The sequence below is a fragment of the Taudactylus pleione genome, unplaced genomic scaffold (genome assembly GCF_031769625.1).
Source record: "Taudactylus pleione unplaced genomic scaffold, aTauple2 ptg000683l, whole genome shotgun sequence".
In the NCBI taxonomy this organism is placed as follows: domain Eukaryota; kingdom Metazoa; phylum Chordata; class Amphibia; order Anura; family Myobatrachidae; genus Taudactylus; species Taudactylus pleione.
The window spans coordinates 1,472,747-1,499,840 of record NW_028285085.1 but is presented as its reverse complement, the minus strand read 5'-3'; the positions used below and the strand labels follow the sequence as shown (position 1 = coordinate 1,499,840).

The 27,094-nt window shown below is 43.6% G+C and overlaps 1 long non-coding RNA gene across 1 annotated transcript; it reads right to left on the bottom strand.

Annotated features, from left to right (window-relative positions):
• Positions 1 to 243: 243 nt before the first annotated feature.
• LOC148477916 (uncharacterized) lies at positions 244 to 27,094 on the bottom strand. Its single transcript, XR_015872463.1, has 6 exons — positions 27,026 to 27,094; positions 9,834 to 9,875; positions 7,291 to 7,365; positions 2,813 to 2,849; positions 2,643 to 2,696; positions 244 to 1,575 (listed from the first exon to the last, which is right to left on the bottom strand). It is a non-coding gene; the product is annotated as an uncharacterized LOC148477916 (long non-coding RNA).

The following is a 27,094-nucleotide window of genomic DNA, read 5'->3' as shown; positions in this document are numbered from 1 at the left end:
TAGATTTTACAATTTAAATACCGCTCACGATGCGGTAAGACCACGACTATGCGTGAGGCACTAGTTAGCACGGATTTCTGCTCGCACCTCAGAGAATAAATCTACTAGTCGCGGAAACACAGTGCAGGAATTGATTAGCTCCGGGCACTCATTCCGGGTGCTACATCCCCTCGCTTCTAATTGTGTTCCCCTCAGTGAGAGATCTGTGTGCTTTATACTATGTCTCCTAATAAGGAAATCACAGACAACGTATACAATTTTAATAATACGTTAAAACACATATACATAAACTAAGTCAGGAATATTTAACTGCTGAATTGGAGGACATTTAAGGATCTTTAAGCAATCTTTAAGTATAGAGAACATAAGAAGAATGGCAATGCAATGTACAGGAACATGTATTGTAAACATAATCTATATACCGGAGCAGACTGAGAGGGCTCTGAGGCTGACACTTCAAAGGGCAGGATTGATGGGGGCATATAGGTCCAGTTCCTATTTTCTGCCTGGAGTGTCACTCTGCTCTGGTGCTTCTAGCACACAGCTGATGCAACAAACTGCTGCACTACAGACCAGAGTGTGCTAGAAGCACCAGAGCAGAGCACAACACCTCAGGCAAGAAAGAGGATCTGTGTGGGTTGTAACAGCTGCAGGGTGCTAGAATGAATACTCATTTAAAGGGGCAGGACTGATGTGAGCTCTGAGGCTGGCACATAAAGGGGCAGGACTGATGGGACTATGAGGCTGGCACATAAATTGGCAGTACTGAGGGGGCTCAAGCTGACACATACAGGGAAAGGACTCATGGGGGTCTCTGAGGCTGGCGTATAAAACTGTATGATCACTGTAGCATATTACCAGTTGGGAGCATTACTGTGTGATATATTATTAAGTGGGGGCATTACTGTGTGTGTGGAACAAAATGAACTGGAGACGCCTCTATGAGGCAGTGAGCAACATTTAAATCTAAAATCAAATACATTTATTTCAAGATATTTCTGTCAGTTTTAGAGTTTCTTAGAAATACATTTACTCAGCAAAGAACCAAAAAAAGTTGAGGCCCTCCACCCAAAGTCATTCTCTTAATACGGCGCTCCAAGAAAAAAAAAGTTTGGACGCCCCTGCTGTAGATCATGATAGCTAATAATGTAGCACTAAGGACGGCATGCAATGTACTTTTACAGTTGCATTACGCAGTCACCCATTGGTTTTCATTAACATAGAGGAATTGTGGTCTCCCCCTATGTTGGTGAAATTGTAGCACACCTAGTTTTGCCAACAATGACTTATGATGAGTTCATCTATAGTAATACAAATAGTGACTACCTTAGTTATTGCAGAAGTCACTGTCTTACACATAATACCATTATCATAAGTAACATAATTACAAGACTTTTTTAGCAGATGAAGCAGGGAGTGTCTCCTGATATGTGACTACTATACATTTTACATATGTAACATATTATCATGAAAGTAGATGGCATTCCTCCAATTACATAGAAGTGTGTCTGCCTGCTTCCCCGATGTATGATGGGTAGATGGGGAATTCAGTTCAGCAGTACAAGCATCTACTCCCTGTTGGAGAGAACAAATATGCATATTAATGGTTTACCTAATAAAACGTCATTAATGCAGATCACTTGCAACATATATTTTTGAGCAAATATTTTTTACTGTTAAATTTGAGAGTTGAACAGTTTTGAACACCACATGCAGGGAACTATTCATTATGGCGCCCCATCGGCTTGAAACCCGTATACACCACAGACGTGACCCGGGTTATTGCTGAGGGTTTTCCTCTGCCGGCACTTGGAGATGACCTCATCTCCAAGTGCCGGTAAGACTGCTCTAAATAGGGTGTTAACAGGACCAGGGTCGGATGACCTGGGTCACCTGTTCACACTGCATGGTTACACAGGTCGGTCCAGTGTTCAGCCCTGCTCACTAGCCGGGTTGGATTGCTGGGTCACTTTTCCCAGAAATCCAACCATGGCCCCTTTTCCACTTAGATGTGACAAGGGTTGACACAGGAAAAACCAGGTTTTTTGGCCAGTGTAAAAGGGTTATAAGTATCCAATTTGCCTGAGTTGCAGCGTTGGATAAAAAATAACCGGAGCAGTTTAGCAGCTGTCCCACAATACCTAGCACTGTCATCGCTACTGAGTAGAGGTGAAAGTTTACAAAGATCGGCAGTGTAAGTGCGAATGCGTCAGCTGGGTTTGAGCACAATGAGGGCCGGAAGGATCCGAATGGATCTCCCTTTGCACTCTGGAACTCCTTCCAATAGGAAACAGCGGGGCTCCGGGAACTAACTCCATCTGAAGATACTGTCGGTTCCTGCAACCAAACTACAAAAACTTTCAGTCTCAGAGGTTGATGAATGGCCAGAGGTCTCATTGGGCCACTAATGATGACTAGGCCCGTTACCTAAAACCGGATGTGCAATGGGCCCATTAAAGTTAATGAATAGGCCTAGTCACAATCACACATAGCTGAACACTGTACTGCTAGGACAGTAGCTGTAGTGAAAATGACTCCCATAAAAGGAGTCAAGAAAGGTTTCCTGGGAGCCAGGACAATGAACAATGAACTGTTGAGCCTGCATACATTTTCCCCATTACATGATAAATATCATTCCTTACCTTCTCCTAATAATAAACTTTGTATTTGAAAATCACAAATCATCCGTCATGGCTCTGTTGGAGATAAAAGAGAGAATTATGTGCAATGAGTTCCCTCTGGTGGTCATGCTTGTGTATTGCATTGAGGGGAAAAAAAGCCTTGTGCAAAAATAGTAGTGGTTAACACTCACCTTAGCTGTTTTTTCCTACCACAGCGGAATCTTCCACCTGAAAAAAAAGTTAAGGGGGGAAAGTTTAACACAGATTTTCTATAAAATAATTTTGGATGTTGCAGTAAGAATGCCTCTATTCCGCCTTTCTAAGCATATGAAGGCAGAAGCGTAAGATGCAACTAAATCTGCATACAGAGTACAGACCCAAGCGTACGTCTTTTTTTATGCACATGCGCAGTATGGAAATGTGTGTTCAATGCTACATGAATCCCTCATTGTCAAGTCATGTGCATGCACAGATAAAGATGATTTATCAAGTGAGAGGTCAATCTAGAGCAGGGGTTCCCAACCACAGTCCTCAAGGCACACTAACAGTCCAGGTTTTAAGGTTAGCCATAGTTGAGCACAGGTGACTTAATTAGTACCTTAGTTATTTTGATTTAACCATCTGTGCTTAAGCATGGATATCACTAAAACCAGGACTGTTAGTGTGCCTCGAGGACCGAGGTTGGGAATCACTGATCTAGAGTAATGCAAAATCAATGCAAACTGTTATTTCTTTATTACTAAAGGTGCGTACACACACAACGATGTAAGTAATGAACGATTTTCGTTGAACAATTTTCGTTCAGTTTTTCCCTTGAAAAAGTGAACGAAAATCGTTTTACAAACTAGTTGGTTTTACTTTACACAATAAACGATTTTCTGTGTGTTGAAGGAAAAATGTTGCAACTTCTATTGAAAATCGTTCAGTTGGCCAGTCTGACTGAACTACAAACTACAATCGACAAACGTGAATGCGCATGAACGATAATCGTTCATCGTTTTACAATGAACGATTTTTGGAACGATTGAACGTTACCGTCGTCGTTATAATTAAATCGTTCAAAAAATCGTTGTGTGTGTACGCACCTTCAGAGTTACAGTAGACAAAGGATTCTTATTTTTTGGCATCAATGGTTTATAATCCCTTTATTACCGATGTGCATAGAACTAGTATTATAATCGTTTGTGAAAGGACATTCCTTTTTCACTAAATGTAAAGCATTTTAATGTAAACATAATAGAGGTACTGTATGACGAAGCTATGACAAGGGACAGATGTTTGTACTGTATATTGAAATCTTAAAAATATTATTATTATTATATTATAATATATATATTATTATCCTTTTTTTTTTTTTTTTATAAAGACCGGACATATGCAGTGCTCTATATTGAGGGTATTTTAGAAGAGACAGATTAAGGTGGTGCATGTGCTCCAGCCCCAATCTTTTGCCCCCCTTCCCCGACCCAGGGCAATTAATTTCACCTGTTAGGCTGCATATGTATCAGACACCCACCTACGCCAGCATAGCTGCACTGGCTCAGTGTGCTGACAATGGGCCTGATTCAGAGCTGAACGCTCTGACCAGAGCGCTCGCTCTGAATCAGGGCCCTCCTTCATGAAAATGGAGCGGCCTCCTGGATGCTTGCATAGCTGTGGGTGACCACCCACAGCATATGCGAGAGGCCAAAAAGATGGTCGCGATGGTCTTGACCATCGCAACCATCGGACTTGCGACGGAGACCCTGCGGTAGGGTCTCCCTGCCACAAGCCCTGGAGTGATTTTGGCTCTATCAGAGCCAAAATCACACCCACTGACATCACTAGTGATGTCAGTGGGGCCGGCTTCAGACGGTAGGCGTTCCCATGGGAACGCCTCCGTCTGGCAGGCATGCCCCCGGCACGCCCACCAAAGGGGGCGTGCTGTCAATCAACATCGACAGCACGCCCCCTTTGGTGCGAGACCCGGAGCGATGGAAAGCCCATCGCTCCCCGGGTCTCGCGCATGCGCACGACGGAGCTCCCTCCGTCGTGCGCATGCGCAGTGGGGAACATCGACCCGCTTGCGAGCGTACTGCCGCTCGCGAGCGGGTCTGAATGACCCCCAATGTTCTGTGGGACAGAACGGGGATGACTCATGTATATGGTCATGTGATAAGTGCGCTTTATTCTGACTGCAGACAGTCCCGAGCATGAGCAAAATTACTGCTGTAGTGGGAATGGGACTCTGTGGTCCAATACTAATAGCCTGGGATTTGTGGGAGCCACTGTGATTCAAGATAGTCACTGGATTTAAAGTGGCAATTAGTTTTAAGGCAGATTGGTTTTACCTTTAAACAAATTTCTGCTTTAAATGGAATGACTATGGGGCTGATTCAGGGATTACGCTAATGCCGCCGCTGCAAATTTCTGCACAGCTCCTGTGCGGAAATAGGCAAATGTCGCAGACGCCGGGAGATGTATTGAGATGCCCTGTGAGAGGTGTTTTAAAATACTAAAGCCAATTAGTTCTCGTTTATTTAGTTCATGGGTAGGCAACCAGTGGCTCTACAGCTGCTGTGGAACTACACATCCCAGCATGCTCTGCCACAGTTTTAGCATGCTCTCAGACCCGCCAAGAGTCCCACCAGGCCTCGGTAAAAAGGGGGTGTGGCCTAATCGTGGGAGCCGCCTTCTTAGGTTTAAAAAAAAAAAAAGTTTTGCGGCGCTGGCGAGGGTGGCGCAGTGAGCCCCCTCAGCCTGGTGTATAACCAGTGGGGGGCGCGATCAGCTTGATTGCTCCCCCACAGGCATAGGAGACTGCTGTGGCTGCTGCTTAGTGTGTGCTAGGCTGCTGTGATGTAAGAGGGGTGGGGGAGTGGTGCCGGCCCTGGGCCCCCACCTGGCCTCTCTAGCAAGCCCGGGCCCGGGTAATTAGTACCAACTCCCCCCCCTCTCGGGGCCCCTGCATGATCTAACAGCAAAACTGTTGCAAAGCATGCTGGGAGGTATAGTTCCACAGCAGATGGAGTGCCACTGGTTGCCTGCCACTGGTTTAGTTGGTAGCCTGCATTTATGTAATATTTTACATAACAAATTAATTGAAACCTTTGTGGCCATTCCTGTAGTTAAAGACATGCGCACAATACCTTTAGTAATGTATTTAGATGTATGTGGTCACAATGGGCGGAATTCAGTGGGAATGAGGTCCTGATTCAGAGCCGCTCGTAAGCGATGTTCGCACATCTGCGCATGCGTATGGGTCGTAATGCGCATGCGCCAACCAGTCATTGCGGTCGGAAATCGTGCGCTCGCAAAATAGCGAGGGCCTGCTAATTTGAGTGACAGGATGAGGCGTTTGTGGGTGGTAACAGGGGAAGGTGCTTGAATACGGGGCGTGGAGATCCGAACGCAGGCGTGCCAAACGGTCAAAACGGGCGTTTTATGGGTGTGCATAATTAACAAAGCAGCGTCATCGTCCACGTCACTTGGTTGTCTTTTAGCCTGAACTGCTCGCATGATTGTGATAGGAAAATGCTACCACAAGAATAGCGAGCAGTTCATACGCCTTTCGATGTACTCGATTAATCAAATAACATAGCGGAGATGACGTATGATGCGAGCGGCCAAGGGGCATCTTTACAAAATAGCGGCGCATGTTTTGGATGCTCGCTCAGACATAGAGGCGTCAACAGACCGCAAAGAGCGAGCGCTCAATTTAAATAGCCATCCCCTTTTTCTGAACGAGCGAGCGCAAATAGCGTCCGGCTCTGAATGAGGTCCTGAGTTCCCAGAGCTATTCAATTGTCCGTGCTGTTACCCCAGCGTAGAGGATTTCTGCTCTCACCCTCCTGAGGTGTGAGCAGAAATCTGTCACTAAACTAGGGGGCGATGCTGGTTACTGGCTTAGCGCGTGCGCTAATAGCATGGAGGCCGGCACTTAAGTTGGTGAATGCAGGTTGCTGCGACTGAGCACCTGGCTTAAGGCACCGTAACCTGCATATCCAAACGTAAGTCACCCACCATCGTCACCCCCCCCCCTCCTCCCTGAATAGCAGCAATAAGAAAGTATATTTATCATGTCTAAAACCTGATAATTAGTAAATATGCCCCTTGGAGTGAGATGCCTGTGGCAGAATGGGGGCAGATAGGCATGTGGTGACCGACAAGTATATGTATATAGGGCCTGATTCAGCACAGGATGGAATTACATGGCCGCATACAAGCAGCTTTGCAATTTCCTCCATGTTATTATGTTAATGCAGCAGGATCATGCATCCCGCATGCATTAGTGATCAGAGCTGCGTCCTTGGATGCAGCATTTCATCATCTGCGTGATCCTCGGCTGGCTCAGTAACCATGGGGTTACGCAGCTGGCCATCGCAGATGAGGGAAAGAGGCCAGGAAATCTCTGTCAGCCCATGGAGATCCTGGCCTCTTCCCTCCCCCGCCCAACGACAACGACACGCCTCCGTTTTGGGAAACTGAGGCCGTAACCGCCCCCTCCCCATCCACAAATGGCAGCAGACTGTCAATCGCTGACAGTCTGCTGCTGCTTTGCGTCCAATCACGCAGGACCCGTTCTGCTCATGCAAGCACAAATCTCCGACTATCGGGAATCTGTGATCAGCAGCGCAGCTGAATCAGCCCCATAGTTTCATTACAGTAGTTAGAAATTCAGGATACTCACTGAAAATGACCAGGATCCCTATCACAAAGGCTGCAACTGCAAAGATCAGACCTCCCCTCCTGATAGTCTCGTAATCTGCGGTTATAGGAAAAAGGAGGATGAGATTTCTACTTATAAGAAACCCTCTCACTGAGCAAGATCTAGTGCTAGAGAAATCATTACAGACCAACGATACACGTTTAACTTGCTAGATGCAATTTGTTCTCCAATTGCCTCTGCTACATAGCAATGCATTATGTGTTTGCATCTATGTATCTTATATCCATCCATCCATCTATCTATCTATCTATCTATCTATCTATCTATCTATCTATCTATCTATCTATCTATCTATCTATCTATCTCATATCTATCTATCTCATATCTATCTATCTATCTATCTATCTATCTATCTATCTATCTATCTATCTATCTATCTATCTATCATCTATCTCATATCTATCTATCTATCTATCTTATATCTATCTCATATCTATCTATATATCTATCTATCTTATATCTATCTAATATCTATCTATCTTATATCTATCTATCTATCTCATATCTATCTATCTCATATCTATCTATCTATCTATCTCATATCTATCTATCTCATATCTATCTATCTATCTTATATCTATCTAATATCTATCAATCTTCTATCTATCTATCTCTCATATCTATCTATCTTCTATCTATCTATCTCTTATATCTATCTACCTATGTTATATCTATCTATCTTATATCTATCTCATATCTATCTATCTCATATCTATCTATCTTCTATCTATCTCATATCTGTCTATCTTCTATCTATCTATCTTCTATCTATCTATCTCTTATATCTATCTATCTATCTCATATCTATCTATCTTCCATCTCGTATCTATCTATCTATCTATCTATCTATCTATCTATCTATCTATCTATCTATCTATCTATGCCAAGGTTTTTCCCATCTCCAAAATGCATGTGGGGTGGGAGCCTGAGCACGACTCCTGTCCAACAGCTCCCACTGCTAGGGAGACTGTAACGTAACCGGAGAGGAGGAGGACCCACTGGGAACGAGGATAAGAATGAGGCTGGGAAAGAGCAGTGCACAGAAAGGAGTGGGGGGAGAGGGGGGGGGGGAAAGAGGGTCACAGTGTGGGTGGACCAGTGGATAGAGAGGGGGATGGAGAGGGGGAGAAGTCTGAGATGACCAGGATCCCTTTTGTAGTGTATATATTATGTTTGTGAGCGGCAGCACTAGAATAAAGCTCTGGAACAAGCAGTGGCGTAACTAAGGTCTTTGGCGCCCAGGGCAAGATGAAAAATGATGCCCCCACCCCCACCCCAACAGTATGCGCTCACTCCAAAAAAATGGGCGTAGCCACAAGGGACATGGCCACTGAAAAATGACACGCCACCAATTGTCGTCATTCTGGGAACATTCCTTTCCATTCCATATGCACCTTAATGCCCCCAGTAGTAGTGTCCCCTTATGCACTGCCCACTGTAGTAGTGCCTCTTATGCAATGTCCCTGAAAGTGCCCCTTATGCTCTATACCTCATTAAAGAGATCCATCCAAAATCAGGCAGAAATCTGTGTACCATCAACTCAGTATAGCTCGCAATTCCCACCCACGACACACCCTCAAAACACCTCCATGCGTACCCCCCATTGCCATACAGTTACACCCAATTAGCTGGAAGAGGAGATGTGACTGAGGTGATACAACACTAAATAGTTGCATAAGTTCCACTTGGACTCAAAATGGACTTGTGTGTAGCTGTGAATCAGGCCGTGTGTATATACAAGGGACAAAGGAGACCACTGATTAGGAGCTCTACTACCCAGCTTTATATTGTATTTGGATAGAGAGATTGTTTGATGGATCTTTGTGAGGACAATGATATCTGCAGCCAGCTGATTAGTTGGGTTATTTATCCCTGTCCATGCTCTTCTATGTGCTCTAAGATATCAATATTTTCATTAAATTAAGTTTTAGTGTAAACTTTTTTTAATAAATAACTGTATTGCATGTGTGCATCACATGATCAACTTACATACAACACTGTCCTATACTCTCCTGCTGCTGCGCCACTCATCCTTTCCCATAAATATTGCAAGTTTCAATCCCCTTTAAACAGTTTCTACCACACCCTTCATAGGAATTTTACACAAAACTTTTATAGCATGCAGACTTATGATAATGTTTGTTTTTTCACGTACCAGGCTAGCATACTGAAGACAGCAGTAGAAATGCATGTGATTGCCATAGAGCCCAAGAGCCATACAAAGGTGCATATAAGAGCCCCTAGTCTGGTTGTATATAGTTTTTAATCTGGGGAGCATTCAATAGCCATTACGGATCACATAAATACAATAGGATTTTGTATTTGTGCCATATTGATAAATAGGTCGCAGATGGATTAAATGTTAGTTGTGAATCAGATAACACCCGGAAAGTGACTTCTCAAGGTCAATGATCTTTAAAAATGGATCTTTGGGGTCCGGTCATTTTGACCTCTACTAGGAAGCGTGTTATTCTGATCCCAGTCTAGTCTTCATGAATACTCACCATAGGAGAACTTGTCTTCCATATTTCCTGTCATCTCTGTAACTGAAAAAAGAAATGGAAGCGTTTGGAACAGCGTACGGTAAATTAGGCAAGCGTTTACTAAGGACTCGCAAGCAAAGGTCTTGAGATCAGGAATTCTACGCTCGTCCTTACAGCCTGCTTAATGCCCTCTGACTCTGCTGGTCTTGCCTCTTTGTGTGTTATTGCCTAGTTTTGTTTTACTTAGTGTTTTGTTCCCAATGCAATATGCATTATACTGTATAAGTAACTTAATGAATAAATTAAATGTTCTAAAAAATAATGAATACAAAAAGGACCTGCACACAGACTCTCTGCCATCCATGTGCTACACATTAATTGTAATATACTGGGGGCCTGATTTAGCAGCGATCGATAATGCAATCGCAGCTGCGAATTCGCTCGAAACACAGCTGCGATAATATGCCAATGCCTGCCAAAGCTCGCCTGGCATAAAGACGCCCAGTACTCCTTTCTCATATCCGTCCAATGCCGCTCTTCTGCGTAAAATTCGGTACCATCGACACACATCGGGCAGTCACAGCAGGTCTGACCGGCCGCAGACAGTGGCACGCAGAGAGCTCTCATGCTGTGTAAATAATCACAGTGGCTAAGTCTTGCATGCCCATGAAACGGCGATCAAATGGAGTTTTTCTAACCAAACCGTCACAACTCCCCAAACTGACAGTCTGTCACTCACTCTGCGATGGATTCCTTTGTGCATTGGTAATCGCAATGCGATCGCTGCGCACGCACAGTGCAGCTTATACGCATGCGCAATGGCAAACAATCGCTCGATCTGCGTTCACCACTGAATCAGTCCCCGAGATCACTATGCTGCAGGGAGGCTTTGAGAACCCACTGCGAATGCTCTGTTAGGAGCCAGGACAAAGTACAAGACTTTTTCTTAGCTTTTAACAGGCTTTGTTTTTCAGTGCTGGAGTGTATGGTGCCTAGGGATGGTCGTACAGTAACATAGGCAGACCTAATGTACTGTGAATACAGATAACGTCTGTTTACCAGTATTACGGTAAATACACAGCCACCTGTTGCAGATCATTACCTCTCTAATGTTAACCCACACGTCTTAAATATGGCAGATTGTATTGCTATCCTATATATCTAATCTTATATCCTATATATCTAATCTTATATATCTCTTTGCAAGTCTATTTTATATGTTTACTCAGCGTTTGAACATTCGTATAGACGAGACGACTTTACTGAGTCAGGTCCTTGGTTTAATTAGTGCATTAAAATCCTGTTGCAGGCTAACGAAGCATAGCAGCTCTAGTAAGTTATAAAGCAAAATATGTTACTGTCACTAAAGCATCCCGAGGAAAGACTGGGATTCATTTGCAAAGGAAACAGATTTAAGTCACATTCTCTATCATTCAAATAATATATAAATCAAAGCAAGTGCAATTCCTTGGTGAGAAGATAAAAGGAATTAGATAGTATAGCTGACGTATTGCTCAAATAACACAGGTTACTGCCATTGCCAGGCTAAGACGTACAGATCCCCCATATACCTTATACGTTCTGTGCTGCTGTATGATGCATGATAGTATAGGCTGTCCTGTAATGTCCTGTGCTAGGTCACATAATAACACAGGTTACTGCCATTGCCAGGCTAAGACGTACAGATCCCATATACCTTATACGTTCTGTGCTGCTGTATGATGCATGTTAGTATAGGCTGTCCTGTAATGTCCTGTGCTAGGTCACATAATAACACAGGTTACTGCCATTGCCAGGCTAAGACGTACAGATCCTGTATACCTTATACGTTCTGTGCTGCTGTATGATGCATGTTAGTATAGGCTGTCCTGTAATGTCCTGTGCTAGGTCACATAATAACACAGGTTACTGCCATTGCCAGGCTAAGACGTACAGATCCCATATACCTTATACCGTTCTGTGCTGCTGTATCATGCATGTTAGTATAGGCTGTCCTGTAATGTCCTGTGCTAGGTCACATAATAACACAGGTTACTGTCATTGCCAGGCTAAGACGTACAGATCCCATATACCTTATACCGTTCTGTGCTGCTGTATGATGCATGTTAGTATAGGCTGTCCTGTAATGTCCTGTGCTAGGTCACATAATAACACAGGTTACTGCCATTGCCAGGCTAAGACGTACAGATCCCATATACCTTATACCGTTCTGTGCTGCTGTATGATGCATGATAGTATAGGCTGTCCTGTAATGTCCTGTGCTAGGTCACATAATAACACAGGTTACTGCCATTGCCAGGCTAAGACGTACAGATCCCATATACCTTATACATTCTGTGCTGCTGTATGATGCATGTTAGTATAGGCTGTCCTGTAATGTCCTGTGCTAGGTCACATAATAACACAGGTTACTGCCATTGCCAGGCTAAGACGTACAGATCCCATATACCTTATACCGTTCTGTGCTGCTGTATGATGCATTATAGTATAGGCTGTCCTGTAATGTCCTGTGCTAGGTCACATAATAACACAGGTTACTGCCATTGCCAGGCTAAGACGTACAGATCCCATATACCTTATACCGTTCTGTGCTGCTGTATGATGCATTATAGTATAGGCTGTCCTGTAATGTCCTGTGCTAGGTCACATAATAACACAGGTTACTGCCATTGCCAGGCTAAGACGTACAGATCCCATATACCTTATACCGTTCTGTGCTGCTGTATGATGCATGTTAGTATAGGCTGTCCTGTAATGTCCTGTGCTAGGTCACATAATAACACAGGTTACTGCCATTGCCAGGCTAAGACGTACAGGTCCTGTATACCTTATACGTTCTGTGCTGCTGTATGATGCATGATAGTATAGGCTGTCCTGTAATGTCCTGTGCTAGGTCACATAATAACACAGGTTACTGCCATTACCAGGCTAAGACGTACAGATCCCATATACCTTATACCGTTCTGTGCTGCTGTATGATGCATGATAGTATAGGCTGTCCTGTAATGTCCTGTGCTAGGTCACATAATAACACAGGTTACTGCCATTGCCAGGCTAAGACGTACAGATCCTGTATACCTTATACGTTCTGTACTGCTGTATGATGCATGTTAGTATAGGCTGTCCTGTAATGTCCTGTGCTAGGTCACATAATAACACAGGTTACTGCCATTGCCAGGCTAAGACGTACAGATCCCATATACCTTATACCGTTCTGTGCTGCTGTATCATGCATGTTAGTATAGGCTGTCCTGTAATGTCCTGTGCTAGGTCACATAATAACACAGGTTACTGCCATTGCCAGGCTAAGACGTACAGATCCCATATACCTTATACCGTTCTGTGCTGCTGTATGATGCATGTTAGTATAGGCTGTCATGTAATGTCCTGTGCTAGGTCACATAATAACACAGGTTACTGCCATTGCCAGGCTAAGACGTACAGATCCCATATACCTTATACCGTTCTGTGCTGCTGTATCATGCATGTTAGTATAGGCTGTCCTGTAATGTCCTGTGCTAGGTCACATAATAACACAGGTTACTGCCATTGCCAGGCTAAGACGTACAGATCCCATATACCTTATACCGTTCTGTGCTGCTGTATGATGCATGTTAGTATAGGCTGTCCTGTAATGTCCTGTGCTAGGTCACATAATAACACAGGTTACTGCCATTGCCAGGCTAAGACGTACAGATCCCATATACCTTATACATTCTGTGCTGCTGTATGATGCATGTTAGTATAGGCTGTCCTGTAATGTCCTGTGCTAGGTCACATAATAACACAGGTTACTGCCATTGCCAGGCTAAGACGTACAGATCCCATATACCTTATACCGTTCTGTGCTGCTGTATGATGCATTATAGTATAGGCTGTCCTGTAATGTCCTGTGCTAGGTCACATAATAACACAGGTTACTGCCATTGCCAGGCTAAGACGTACAGATCCCATATACCTTATACCGTTCTGTGCTGCTGTATGATGCATTATAGTATAGGCTGTCCTGTAATGTCCTGTGCTAGGTCACATAATAACACCGGTTACTGCCATTGCCAGGCTAAGACGTACAGATCCCATATACCTTATACCGTTCTGTGCTGCTGTATGATGCATGTTAGTATAGGCTGTCCTGTAATGTCCTGTGCTAGGTCACATAATAACACAGGTTACTGCCATTGCCAGGCTAAGACGTACAGATCCTGTATACCTTATACGTTCTGTGCTGCTGTATGATGCATGATAGTATAGGCTGTCCTGTAATGTCCTGTGCTAGGTCACATAATAACACAGGTTACTGCCATTACCAGGCTAAGACGTACAGATCCCATATACCTTATACCGTTCTGTGCTGCTGTATGATGCATGATAGTATAGGCTGTCCTGTAATGTCCTGTGCTAGGTCACATAATAACACAGGTTACTGCCATTGCCAGGCTAAGACGTACAGATCCTGTATACCTTATACGTTCTGTGCTGCTGTATGATGCATGTTAGTATAGGCTGTCCTGTAATGTCCTGTGCTAGGTCACATAATAACACAGGTTACTGCCATTGCCAGGCTAAGACGTACAGATCCCATATACCTTATACCGTTCTGTGCTGCTGTATCATGCATGTTAGTATAGGCTGTCCTGTAATGTCCTGTGCTAGGTCACATAATAACACAGGTTACTGCCATTGCCAGGCTAAGACGTACAGATCCCATATACCGTATACCGTTCTGTGCTGCTGTATGATGCATGTTAGTATAGGCTGTCCTGTAATGTCCTGTGCTAGGTCACATAATAACACAGGTTACTGCCATTGCCAGGCTAAGACGTACAGATCCTGTATACCTTATACCGTTCTGTGCTGCTGTATGATGCATTATAGTATAGGCTGTCATGTAATGTCCTGTGCTAGGTCACATAATAACACAGGTTACTGCCATTGCCAGGCTAAGACGTACAGATCCCATATACCTTATACCGTTCTGTGCTGCTGTATGATGCATTATAGTATAGGCTGTCATGTAATGTCCTGTGCTAGGTCACATAATAACACAGGTTACCGCCATTGCCAGGCTAAGACGTACAGATCCCATATACCTTATACCGTTCTGTGCTGCTGTATGATGCATGATAGTATAGGCTGTCCTGTAATGTCCTGTGCTAGGTCACATAATAACACAGGTTACTGCCATTGCCAGGCTAAGACGTACAGATCCCATATACCTTATACCGTTCTGTGCTGCTGTATGATGCATGTTAGTATAGGCTGTCCTGTAATGTCCTGTGCTAGGTCACATAATAACACAGGTTACTGCCATTGCCAGGCTAAGACGTACAGATCCCATATACCTTATACCGTTCTGTGCTGCTGTATGATGCATGATAGTATAGGCTGTCCTGTAATGTCCTGTGCTAGGTCACATAATAACACAGGTTACTGCCATTGCCAGGCTAAGACGTACAGATCCTGTATACCTTATACGTTCTGTGCTGCTGTATGATGCATGATAGTATAGGCTGTCCTGTAATGTCCTGTGCTAGGTCACATAATAACACAGGTTACTGCCATTGCCAGGCTAAGACGTACAGATCCCATATACCTTATACATTCTGTGCTGCTGTATGATGCATGTTAGTATAGGCTGTCCTGTAATGTCCTGTGCTAGGTCACATAATAACACAGGTTACTGCCATTGCCAGGCTAAGACGTACAGATCCTGTATACCTTATACGTTCTGTGCTGCTGTATGATGCATTATAGTATAGGCTGTCCTGTAATGTCCTGTGCTAGGTCACATAATAACACAGGTTACTGCCATTGCCAGGCTAAGACGTACAGATCCCATATACCTTATACCGTTCTGTGCTGCTGTATGATGCATGATAGTATAGGCTGTCCTGTAATGTCCTGTGCTAGGTCACATAATAACACAGGTTACTGCCATTGCCAGGCTAAGACGTACAGATCCCATATACCTTATACCGTTCTGTGCTGCTGTATGATGCATTATAGTATAGGCTGTCCTGTAATGTCCTGTGCTAGGTCACATAATAACACAGGTTACTGCCATTGCCAGGCTAAGACGTACAGATCCCATATACCTTATACCGTTCTGTGCTGCTGTATGATGCATTATAGTATAGGCTGTCCTGTAATGTCCTGTGCTAGGTCACATAATAACACAGGTTACTGCCATTGCCAGGCTAAGACGTACAGATCCCATATACCTTATACCGTTCTGTGCTGCTGTATGATGCATGTTAGTATAGGCTGTCCTGTAATGTCCTGTGCTAGGTCACATAATAACACAGGTTACTGCCATTGCCAGGCTAAGACGTACAGATCCTGTATACCTTATACGTTCTGTGCTGCTGTATGATGCATGATAGTATAGGCTGTCCTGTAATGTCCTGTGCTAGGTCACATAATAACACAGGTTACTGCCATTACCAGGCTAAGACGTACAGATCCCATATACCTTATACCGTTCTGTGCTGCTGTATGATGCATGATAGTATAGGCTGTCCTGTAATGTCCTGTGCTAGGTCACATAATAACACAGGTTACTGCCATTGCCAGGCTAAGACGTACAGATCCTGTATACCTTATACGTTCTGTGCTGCTGTATGATGCATGTTAGTATAGGCTGTCCTGTAATGTCCTGTGCTAGGTCACATAATAACACAGGTTACTGCCATTGCCAGGCTAAGACGTACAGATCCCATATACCTTATACCGTTCTGTGCTGCTGTATCATGCATGTTAGTATAGGCTGTCCTGTAATGTCCTGTGCTAGGTCACATAATAACACAGGTTACTGCCATTGCCAGGCTAAGACGTACAGATCCCATATACCTTATACCGTTCTGTGCTGCTGTATGATGCATGTTAGTATAGGCTGTCATGTAATGTCCTGTGCTAGGTCACATAATAACACAGGTTACTGCCATTGCCAGGCTAAGACGTACAGATCCCATATACCTTATACCGTTCTGTGCTGCTGTATCATGCATGTTAGTATAGGCTGTCCTGTAATGTCCTGTGCTAGGTCACATAATAACACAAGTTACTGCCATTGCCAGGCTAAGACGTACAGATCCCATATACCTTATACCGTTCTGTGCTGCTGTATGATGCATGTTAGTATAGGCTGTCCTGTAATGTCCTGTGCTAGGTCACATAATAACACAGGTTACTGCCATTGCCAGGCTAAGACGTACAGATCCTGTATACCTTATACCGTTCTGTGCTGCTGTATGATGCATGTTAGTATAGGCTGTCCTGTAATGTCCTGTGCTAGGTCACATAATAACACAGGTTACTGCCATTGCCAGGCTAAGACGTACAGATCCCATATACCTTATACCGTTCTGTGCTGCTGTATGATGCATGATAGTATAGGCTGTCCTGTAATGTCCTGTGCTAGGTCACATAATAACACAGGTTACTGCCATTGCCAGGCTAAGACGTACAGATCCCATATACCTTATACCGTTCTGTGCTGCTGTATCATGCATGTTAGTATAGGCTGTCCTGTAATGTCCTGTACTAGGTCACATAATAACACAGGTTACTGCCATTGCCAGGCTAAGACGTACAGATCCCATATACCTTATACCGTTCTGTGCTGCTGTATGATGCATGATAGTATAGGCTGTCCTGTAATGTCCTGTGCTAGGTCACATAATAACACAGGTTACTGCCATTGCCAGGCTAAGACGTACAGATCCCCCATATACCTTATACCGTTCTGTGCTGCTGTATGATGCATGATAGTATAGGCTGTCCTGTAATGTCCTGTGCTAGGTCACATAATAACACAGGTTACTGCCATTGCCAGGCTAAGACGTACAGATCCCATATACCTTATACCGTTCTGTGCTGCTGTATCATGCATGTTAGTATAGGCTGTCCTGTAATGTCCTGTACTAGGTCACATAATAACACAGGTTACTGCCATTGCCAGGCTAAGACGTACAGATCCCATATACCTTATACCGTTCTGTGCTGCTGTATGATGCATGATAGTATAGGCTGTCCTGTAATGTCCTGTGCTAGGTCACATAATAACACAGGTTACTGCCATTACCAGGCTAAGACGTACAGATCCCATATACCTTATACCGTTCTGTGCTGCTGTATCATGCATGTTAGTATAGGCTGTCCTGTAATGTCCTGTACTAGGTCACATAATAACACAGGTTACTGCCATTGCCAGGCTAAGACGTACAGATCCCATATACCTTATACCGTTCTGTGCTGCTGTATGATGCATGATAGTATAGGCTGTCCTGTAATGTCCTGTGCTAGGTCACATAATAACACAGGTTACTGCCATTGCCAGGCTAAGACGTACAGATCCCATATACCTTATACATTCTGTGCTGCTGTATGATGCATTATAGTATAGGCTGTCCTGTAATGTCCTGTGCTAGGTCACATAATAACACAGGTTACTGCCATTGCCAGGCTAAGACGTACAGATCCTGTATACCTTATACGTTCTGTGCTGCTGTATGATGCATGTTAGTATAGGCTGTCCTGTAATGTCCTGTGCTAGGTCACATAATAACACAGGTTACTGCCATTGCCAGGCTAAGACGTACAGATCCCATATACCTTATACCGTTCTGTGCTGCTGTATGATGCATGTTAGTATAGGCTGTCCTGTAATGTCCTGTGCTAGGTCACATAATAACACAGGTTACTGCCATTGCCAGGCTAAGACGTACAGATCCTGTATACCTTATACGTTCTGTGCTGCTGTATGATGCATTATAGTATACGGCTGTCCTGTAATGTCCTGTGCTAGGTCACATAATAACACAGGTTACTGCCATTGCCAGGCTAAGACGTACAGATCCCATATACCTTATACGTTCTGTGCTGCTGTATGATGCATGTTAGTATAGGCTGTCCTGTAATGTCCTGTGCTAGGTCACATAATAACACAGGTTACTGCCATTACCAGGCTAAGACGTACAGATCCCATATACCTTATACATTCTGTGCTGCTGTATGATGCATTATAGTATAGGCTGTCCTGTAATGTCCTGTGCTAGGTCACATAATAACACAGGTTACTGCCATTGCCAGGCTAAGACGTACAGATCCCATATACCTTATACCGTTCTGTGCTGCTGTATGATGCATGTTAGTATAGGCTGTCCTGTAATGTCCTGTGCTAGGTCCCATAATAACACAGGTTACTGCCATTGCCAGGCTAAGACGTACAGATCCCATATACCTTATACCGTTCTGTGCTGCTGTATGATGCATTATAGTATAGGCTGTCCTGTAATGTCCTGTGCTAGGTCACATAATAACACAGGTTACTGCCATTGCCAGGCTAAGACGTACAGATCCTGTATACCTTATACGTTCTGTGCTGCTGTATGATGCATGTTAGTATAGGCTGTCCTGTAATGTCCTGTGCTAGGTCACATAATAACACAGGTTACTGCCATTACCAGGCTAAGACGTACAGATCCCCCATATACCTTATACATTCTGTGCTGCTGTATGATGCATTATAGTATAGGCTGTCCTGTAATGCCCTGTGCTAGGTCACATAATAACACAGGTTACTGCCATTGCCAGGCTAAGACGTACAGATCCCCCATATACCTTATACATTCTGTGCTGCTGTATGATGCATGATAGTATAGGCTGTCCTGTAATGTCCTGTGCTAGGTCACATAATAACACAGGTTACTGCCATTGCCAGGCTAAGACGTACAGATCCCATATACCTTATACCGTTCTGTGCTGCTGTATGATGCATGTTAGTATAGGCTGTCATGTAATGTCCTGTGCTAGGTCACATAATAACACAGGTTACTGCCATTGCCAGGCTAAGACGTACAGATCCCATATACCTTATACCGTTCTGTGCTGCTGTATCATGCATGTTAGTATAGGCTGTCCTGTAATGTCCTGTGCTAGGTCACATAATAACACAGGTTACTGCCATTGCCAGGCTAAGACGTACAGATCCCATATACCTTATACCGTTCTGTGCTGCTGTATGATGCATGTTAGTATAGGCTGTCCTGTAATGTCCTGTGCTAGGTCACATAATAACACAGGTTACTGCCATTGCCAGGCTAAGACGTACAGATCCTGTATACCTTATACCGTTCTGTGCTGCTGTATGATGCATGTTAGTATAGGCTGTCCTGTAATGTCCTGTGCTAGGTCACATAATAACACAGGTTACTGCCATTGCCAGGCTAAGACGTACAGATCCCATATACCTTATACCGTTCTGTGCTGCTGTATGATGCATGATAGTATAGGCTGTCCTGTAATGTCCTGTGCTAGGTCACATAATAACACAGGTTACTGCCATTGCCAGGCTAAGACGTACAGATCCCATATACCTTATACCGTTCTGTGCTGCTGTATCATGCATGTTAGTATAGGCTGTCCTGTAATGTCCTGTACTAGGTCACATAATAACACAGGTTACTGCCATTGCCAGGCTAAGACGTACAGATCCCATATACCTTATACCGTTCTGTGCTGCTGTATGATGCATGATAGTATAGGCTGTCCTGTAATGTCCTGTGCTAGGTCACATAATAACACAGGTTACTGCCATTGCCAGGCTAAGACGTACAGATCCCCCATATACCTTATACCGTTCTGTGCTGCTGTATGATGCATGATAGTATAGGCTGTCCTGTAATGTCCTGTGCTAGGTCACATAATAACACAGGTTACTGCCATTGCCAGGCTAAGACGTACAGATCCCATATACCTTATACCGTTCTGTGCTGCTGTATCATGCATGTTAGTATAGGCTGTCCTGTAATGTCCTGTACTAGGTCACATAATAACACAGGTTACTGCCATTGCCAGGCTAAGACGTACAGATCCCATATACCTTATACCGTTCTGTGCTGCTGTATGATGCATGATAGTATAGGCTGTCCTGTAATGTCCTGTGCTAGGTCACATAATAACACAGGTTACTGCCATTACCAGGCTAAGACGTACAGATCCCATATACCTTATACCGTTCTGTGCTGCTGTATCATGCATGTTAGTATAGGCTGTCCTGTAATGTCCTGTACTAGGTCACATAATAACACAGGTTACTGCCATTGCCAGGCTAAGACGTACAGATCCCATATACCTTATACCGTTCTGTGCTGCTGTATGATGCATGATAGTATAGGCTGTCCTGTAATGTCCTGTGCTAGGTCACATAATAACACAGGTTACTGCCATTGCCAGGCTAAGACGTACAGATCCCATATACCTTATACATTCTGTGCTGCTGTATGATGCATTATAGTATAGGCTGTCCTGTAATGTCCTGTGCTAGGTCACATAATAACACAGGTTACTGCCATTGCCAGGCTAAGACGTACAGATCCTGTATACCTTATACGTTCTGTGCTGCTGTATGATGCATGTTAGTATAGGCTGTCCTGTAATGTCCTGTGCTAGGTCACATAATAACACAGGTTACTGCCATTGCCAGGCTAAGACGTACAGATCCCATATACCTTATACCGTTCTGTGCTGCTGTATGATGCATGTTAGTATAGGCTGTCCTGTAATGTCCTGTGCTAGGTCACATAATAACACAGGTTACTGCCATTGCCAGGCTAAGACGTACAGATCCTGTATACCTTATACGTTCTGTGCTGCTGTATGATGCATTATAGTATACGGCTGTCCTGTAATGTCCTGTGCTAGGTCACATAATAACACAGGTTACTGCCATTGCCAGGCTAAGACGTACAGATCCCATATACCTTATACGTTCTGTGCTGCTGTATGATGCATGTTAGTATAGGCTGTCCTGTAATGTCCTGTGCTAGGTCATATAATAACACAGGTTACTGCCATTACCAGGCTAAGACGTACAGATCCCATATACCTTATACATTCTGTGCTGCTGTATGATGCATTATAGTATAGGCTGTCCTGTAATGTCCTGTGCTAGGTCACATAATAACACAGGTTACTGCCATTGCCAGGCTAAGACGTACAGATCCCATATACCTTATACCGTTCTGTGCTGCTGTATGATGCATGTTAGTATAGGCTGTCCTGTAATGTCCTGTGCTAGGTCCCATAATAACACAGGTTACTGCCATTGCCAGGCTAAGACGTACAGATCCCATATACCTTATACCGTTCTGTGCTGCTGTATGATGCATTATAGTATAGGCTGTCCTGTAATGTCCTGTGCTAGGTCACATAATAACACAGGTTACTGCCATTGCCAGGCTAAGACGTACAGATCCTGTATACCTTATACGTTCTGTGCTGCTGTATGATGCATGTTAGTATAGGCTGTCCTGTAATGTCCTGTGCTAGGTCACATAATAACACAGGTTACTGCCATTACCAGGCTAAGACGTACAGATCCCCCATATACCTTATACATTCTGTGCTGCTGTATGATGCATTATAGTATAGGCTGTCCTGTAATGCCCTGTGCTAGGTCACATAATAACACAGGTTACTGCCATTGCCAGGCTAAGACGTACAGATCCCCCATATACCTTATACATTCTGTGCTGCTGTATGATGCATGATAGTATAGGCTGTCCTGTAATGTCCTGTGCTAGGTCACATAATAACACAGGTTACTGCCATTGCCAGGCTAAGACGTACAGATCCCATATACCTTATACCGTTCTGTGCTGCTGTATGATGCATGTTAGTATAGGCTGTCCTGTAATGTCCTGTGCTAGGTCACATAATAATAACACAGGTTACTGCCATTGCCAGGCTAAGACGTACAGATCCCCCATATACCTTATACGTTCTGTGCTGCTGTATGATGCATGATAGTATAGGCTGTCCTGTAATGTCCTGTGCTAGGTCACATAATAACACAGGTTACTGCCATTGCCAGGCTAAGACGTACAGATCCCATATACCTTATACGTTCTGTGCTGCTGTATGATGCATGTTAGTATAGGCTGTCCTGTAATGTCCTGTGCTAGGTCACATAATAACACAGGTTACTGCCATTACCAGGCTAAGACGTACAGATCCCATATACCTTATACATTCTGTGCTGCTGTATGATGCATTATAGTATAGGCTGTCCTGTAATGTCCTGTGCTAGGTCACATAATAACACAGGTTACTGCCATTGCCAGGCTAAGACGTACAGATCCCATATACCTTATACCGTTCTGTGCTGCTGTATGATGCATGTTAGTATAGGCTGTCCTGTAATGTCCTGTGCTAGGTCACATAATAACACAGGTTACTGCCATTGCCAGGCTAAGACGTACAGATCCCCCATATACCTTATACATTCTGTGCTGCTGTATGATGCATGATAGTATAGGCTGTCCTGTAATGTCCTGTGCTAGGTCACATAATAACACAGGTTACTGCCATTGCCAGGCTAAGACGTACAGATCCCATATACCTTATACCGTTCTGTGCTGCTGTATGATGCATGTTAGTATAGGCTGTCCTGTAATGTCCTGTGCTAGGTCACATAATAACACAGGTTACTGCCATTGCCAGGCTAAGACGTACAGATCCCCCATATACCTTATCCGTTCTGTGCTGCTGTATGATGCATGATAGTATAGGCTGTCCTGTAATGTCCTGTGCTAGGTCACATAATAACACAGGTTACTGCCATTGCCAGGCTAAGACGTACAGATCCCATATACCTTATACCGTTCTGTGCTGCTGTATGATGCATGTTAGTATAGGCTGTCCTGTAATGTCCTGTGCTAGGTCACATAATAACACAGGTTACTGCCATTGCCAGGCTAAGACGTACAGATCCCATATACCTTATACCGTTCTGTGCTGCTGTATGATGCATGATAGTATAGGCTGTCCTGTAATGTCCTGTGCTAGGTCACATAATAACACAGGTTACTGCCATTGCCAGGCTAAGACGTACAGATCCCATATACCTTATACGTTCTGTGCTGCTGTATGATGCATGTTAGTATAGGCTGTCCTGTAATGTCCTGTGCTAGGTCACATAATAACACAGGTTACTGCCATTGCCAGGCTAAGACGTACAGATCCCCCATATACCTTATACGTTCTGTGCTGCTGTATGATGCATGATAGTATAGGCTGTCCTGTAATGTCCTGTGCTAGGTCACATAATAACACAGGTTACTGCCATTGCCAGGCTAAGACGTACAGATCCCATATACCTTATACCGTTCTGTGCTGCTGTATGATGCATGTTAGTATAGGCTGTCCTGTAATGTCCTGTACTAGGTCACATAATAACACAGGTTACTGCCATTGCCAGGCTAAGACGTACAGATCCCCCATATACCTTATACCGTTCTGTGCTGCTGTATGATGCATGTTAGTATAGGCTGTCCTGTAATGTCCTGTGCTAGGTCACATAATAACACAGGTTACTGCCATTGCCAGGCTAAGACGTACAGATCCCCCATATACCTTATACATTCTGTGCTGCTGTATGATGCATGTTAGTATAGGCTGTCCTGTAATGTCCTGTGCTAGGTCACATAATAACACAGGTTACTGCCATTGCCAGGCTAAGACGTACAGATCCCCCATATACCTTATCCGTTCTGTGCTGCTGTATGATGCATGATAGTATAGGCTGTCCTGTAATGTCCTGTGCTAGGTCACATAATAACACAGGTTACTGCCATTGCCAGGCTAAGACGTACAGATCCCATATACCTTATACCGTTCTGTGCTGCTGTATGATGCATGTTAGTATAGGCTGTCCTGTAATGTCCTGTGCTAGGTCACATAATAACACAGGTTACTGCCATTGCCAGGCTAAGACGTACAGATCCCATATACCTTATACGTTCTGTGCTGCTGTATGATGCATGTTAGTATAGGCTGTCCTGTAATGTCCTGTGCTAGGTCACATAATAACACAGGTTACTGCCATTGCCAGGCTAAGACGTACAGATCCCCCATATACCTTATACGTTCTGTGCTGCTGTATGATGCATGATAGTATAGGCTGTCCTGTAATGTCCTGTGCTAGGTCACATAATAACACAGGTTACTGCCATTGCCAGGCTAAGACGTACAGATCCCATATACCTTATACCGTTCTGTGCTGCTGTATGATGCATGATAGTATAGGCTGTCCTGTAATGTCCTGTGCTAGGTCACATAATAACACAGGTTACTGCCATTGCCAGGCTAAGACGTACAGATCCCCCATATACCTTATCCGTTCTGTGCTGCTGTATGATGCATGATAGTATAGGCTGTCCTGTAATGTCCTGTGCTAGGTCACATAATAACACAGGTTACTGCCATTGCCAGGCTAAGACGTACAGATCCCATATACCTTATACCGTTCTGTGCTGCTGTATGATGCATGTTAGTATAGGCTGTCCTGTAATGTCCTGTGCTAGGTCACATAATAACACAGGTTACTGCCATTGCCAGGCTAAGACGTACAGATCCCCCATATACCTTATACGTTCTGTGCTGCTGTATGATGCATTATAGTATAGGCTGTCCTGTAATGTCCTGTGCTAGGTCACATAATAACACAGGTTACTGCCATTGCCAGGCTAAGACGTACAGATCCCCCATATACCTTATACGTTCTGTGCTGCTGTATGATGCATGATAGTATAGGCTGTCCTGTAATGTCCTGTGCTAGGTCACATAATAACACAGGTTACTGCCATTACCAGGCTAAGACGTACAGATCCCATATACCTTATACGTTCTGTGCTGCTGTATGATGCATGTTAGTATAGGCTGTCCTGTAATGTCCTGTGCTAGGTCACATAATAACACAGGTTTGTATGTCCTGTACTACTATTACTATTATTATTATTATTATTATTATTATCATGTGTCGGCATATTACTCAGTGCTGTTCAGTAGTGGATTGTGTTACAAGCACAATACATACTATTATAATTTAAATGTGGAGTATTAGGGTGAATGTTTCTTTGATGAGGTTCTGTAGCTTTTCAGGGAACGTAAAAGTTTTTTTTTTTTTACCTTGTACTAGATCCTTATGGTGTGTACACACGTAGAGATATAAATGAGCGATTTGAACGATAACGATATCGGCCATGTATGGATGTTAGCGATATCTTCCTTCGGAGGTGCGTGCAGGTCCACTTGCTTGATATGGAGCAGGTTACTTTAGTGACCCCCGCTGTCGTTGATCGCGGGTCGCTATAGTCGTCAGTGAGTATCTGGTGTGCTGGATGATGGATATCGATCATGCAGCACACAAGGGAGGGTGCATGACGATCAGCTAGCGATATCGTATCGCTGGCTGAGCGCTACGTATGTATGCACCATTCCATCCATTTCCTTATATTTGTCAGTAAATTATAGCATTCAATATCACACATTGGCTATGAAACAACTCTAAGAATGGAAAATGTATATTTTTTGTTAAATATTAGCTTATGATTTTAACATTAGATATTATTGTATGGGTAGATGATGGTATACAGTCATATTTCTGTACGGTTAGTGGAATTAATAGTTACTGTGGTCTAGTAGTTCAACCAATTCCCTACATGTTAGGAGATTTTAAGGAATAATAATAGTAATAATAATAAAAGGAATACTTACATCACAAGTTATTCAATATCCAGCGTTTATACTATAGTAGTTGGTTTTATGATTATTTACTGTCACATAAATTTTTGATGTTAAATATTTTTATTATAATATAAAGTAAGGGGTATATTTACTAAAGTGCATGTTTTTAGAAGTGGAGTGGTTACCCCTAGCAACCAGATTCTAGCTATTATCTTCTAGAAGGTGCTAGATTAATGATGAGTAGAATCTCATCGGTTGCTATGGGCAACAACTCCACTTCTAAAAACCCGCACTTTAGTAACTATACTCCCTGAGAGCTTAATTAGGGCTCAATGAATATAATAAGAAAACATTGACACTAAACCAGATGTGCAAAGTGATGACTCAGCCGTCACCTATTATAGTACATAGATAGATATAAATGATGAAGCAGAGGACTAGATAAAATGTAGAAATGCTTCTCAGCAGTCACGATACAGGCACCAATGCACAGAAAGTCGATGTACCACCTGGGATGCGGGAGTACTGACAATAAATAAAAGCAATGACTAAGTTGTATCGCAGTATGAGTATAAGAAAAAGGTCAGGCTATAACATGCTAGGGGCTATTATTAGTAACACTATCGTTCCAAGAACAGCAGAATACATGTGGATTTCTTATGCAGTGCACCAGCCTCTCATCTTACCATCAACCATGCTCCACGTCTCGCCCAACTGCTCCAGTCCCCTTCACACGCCAAAGTGTGACCTGTGAT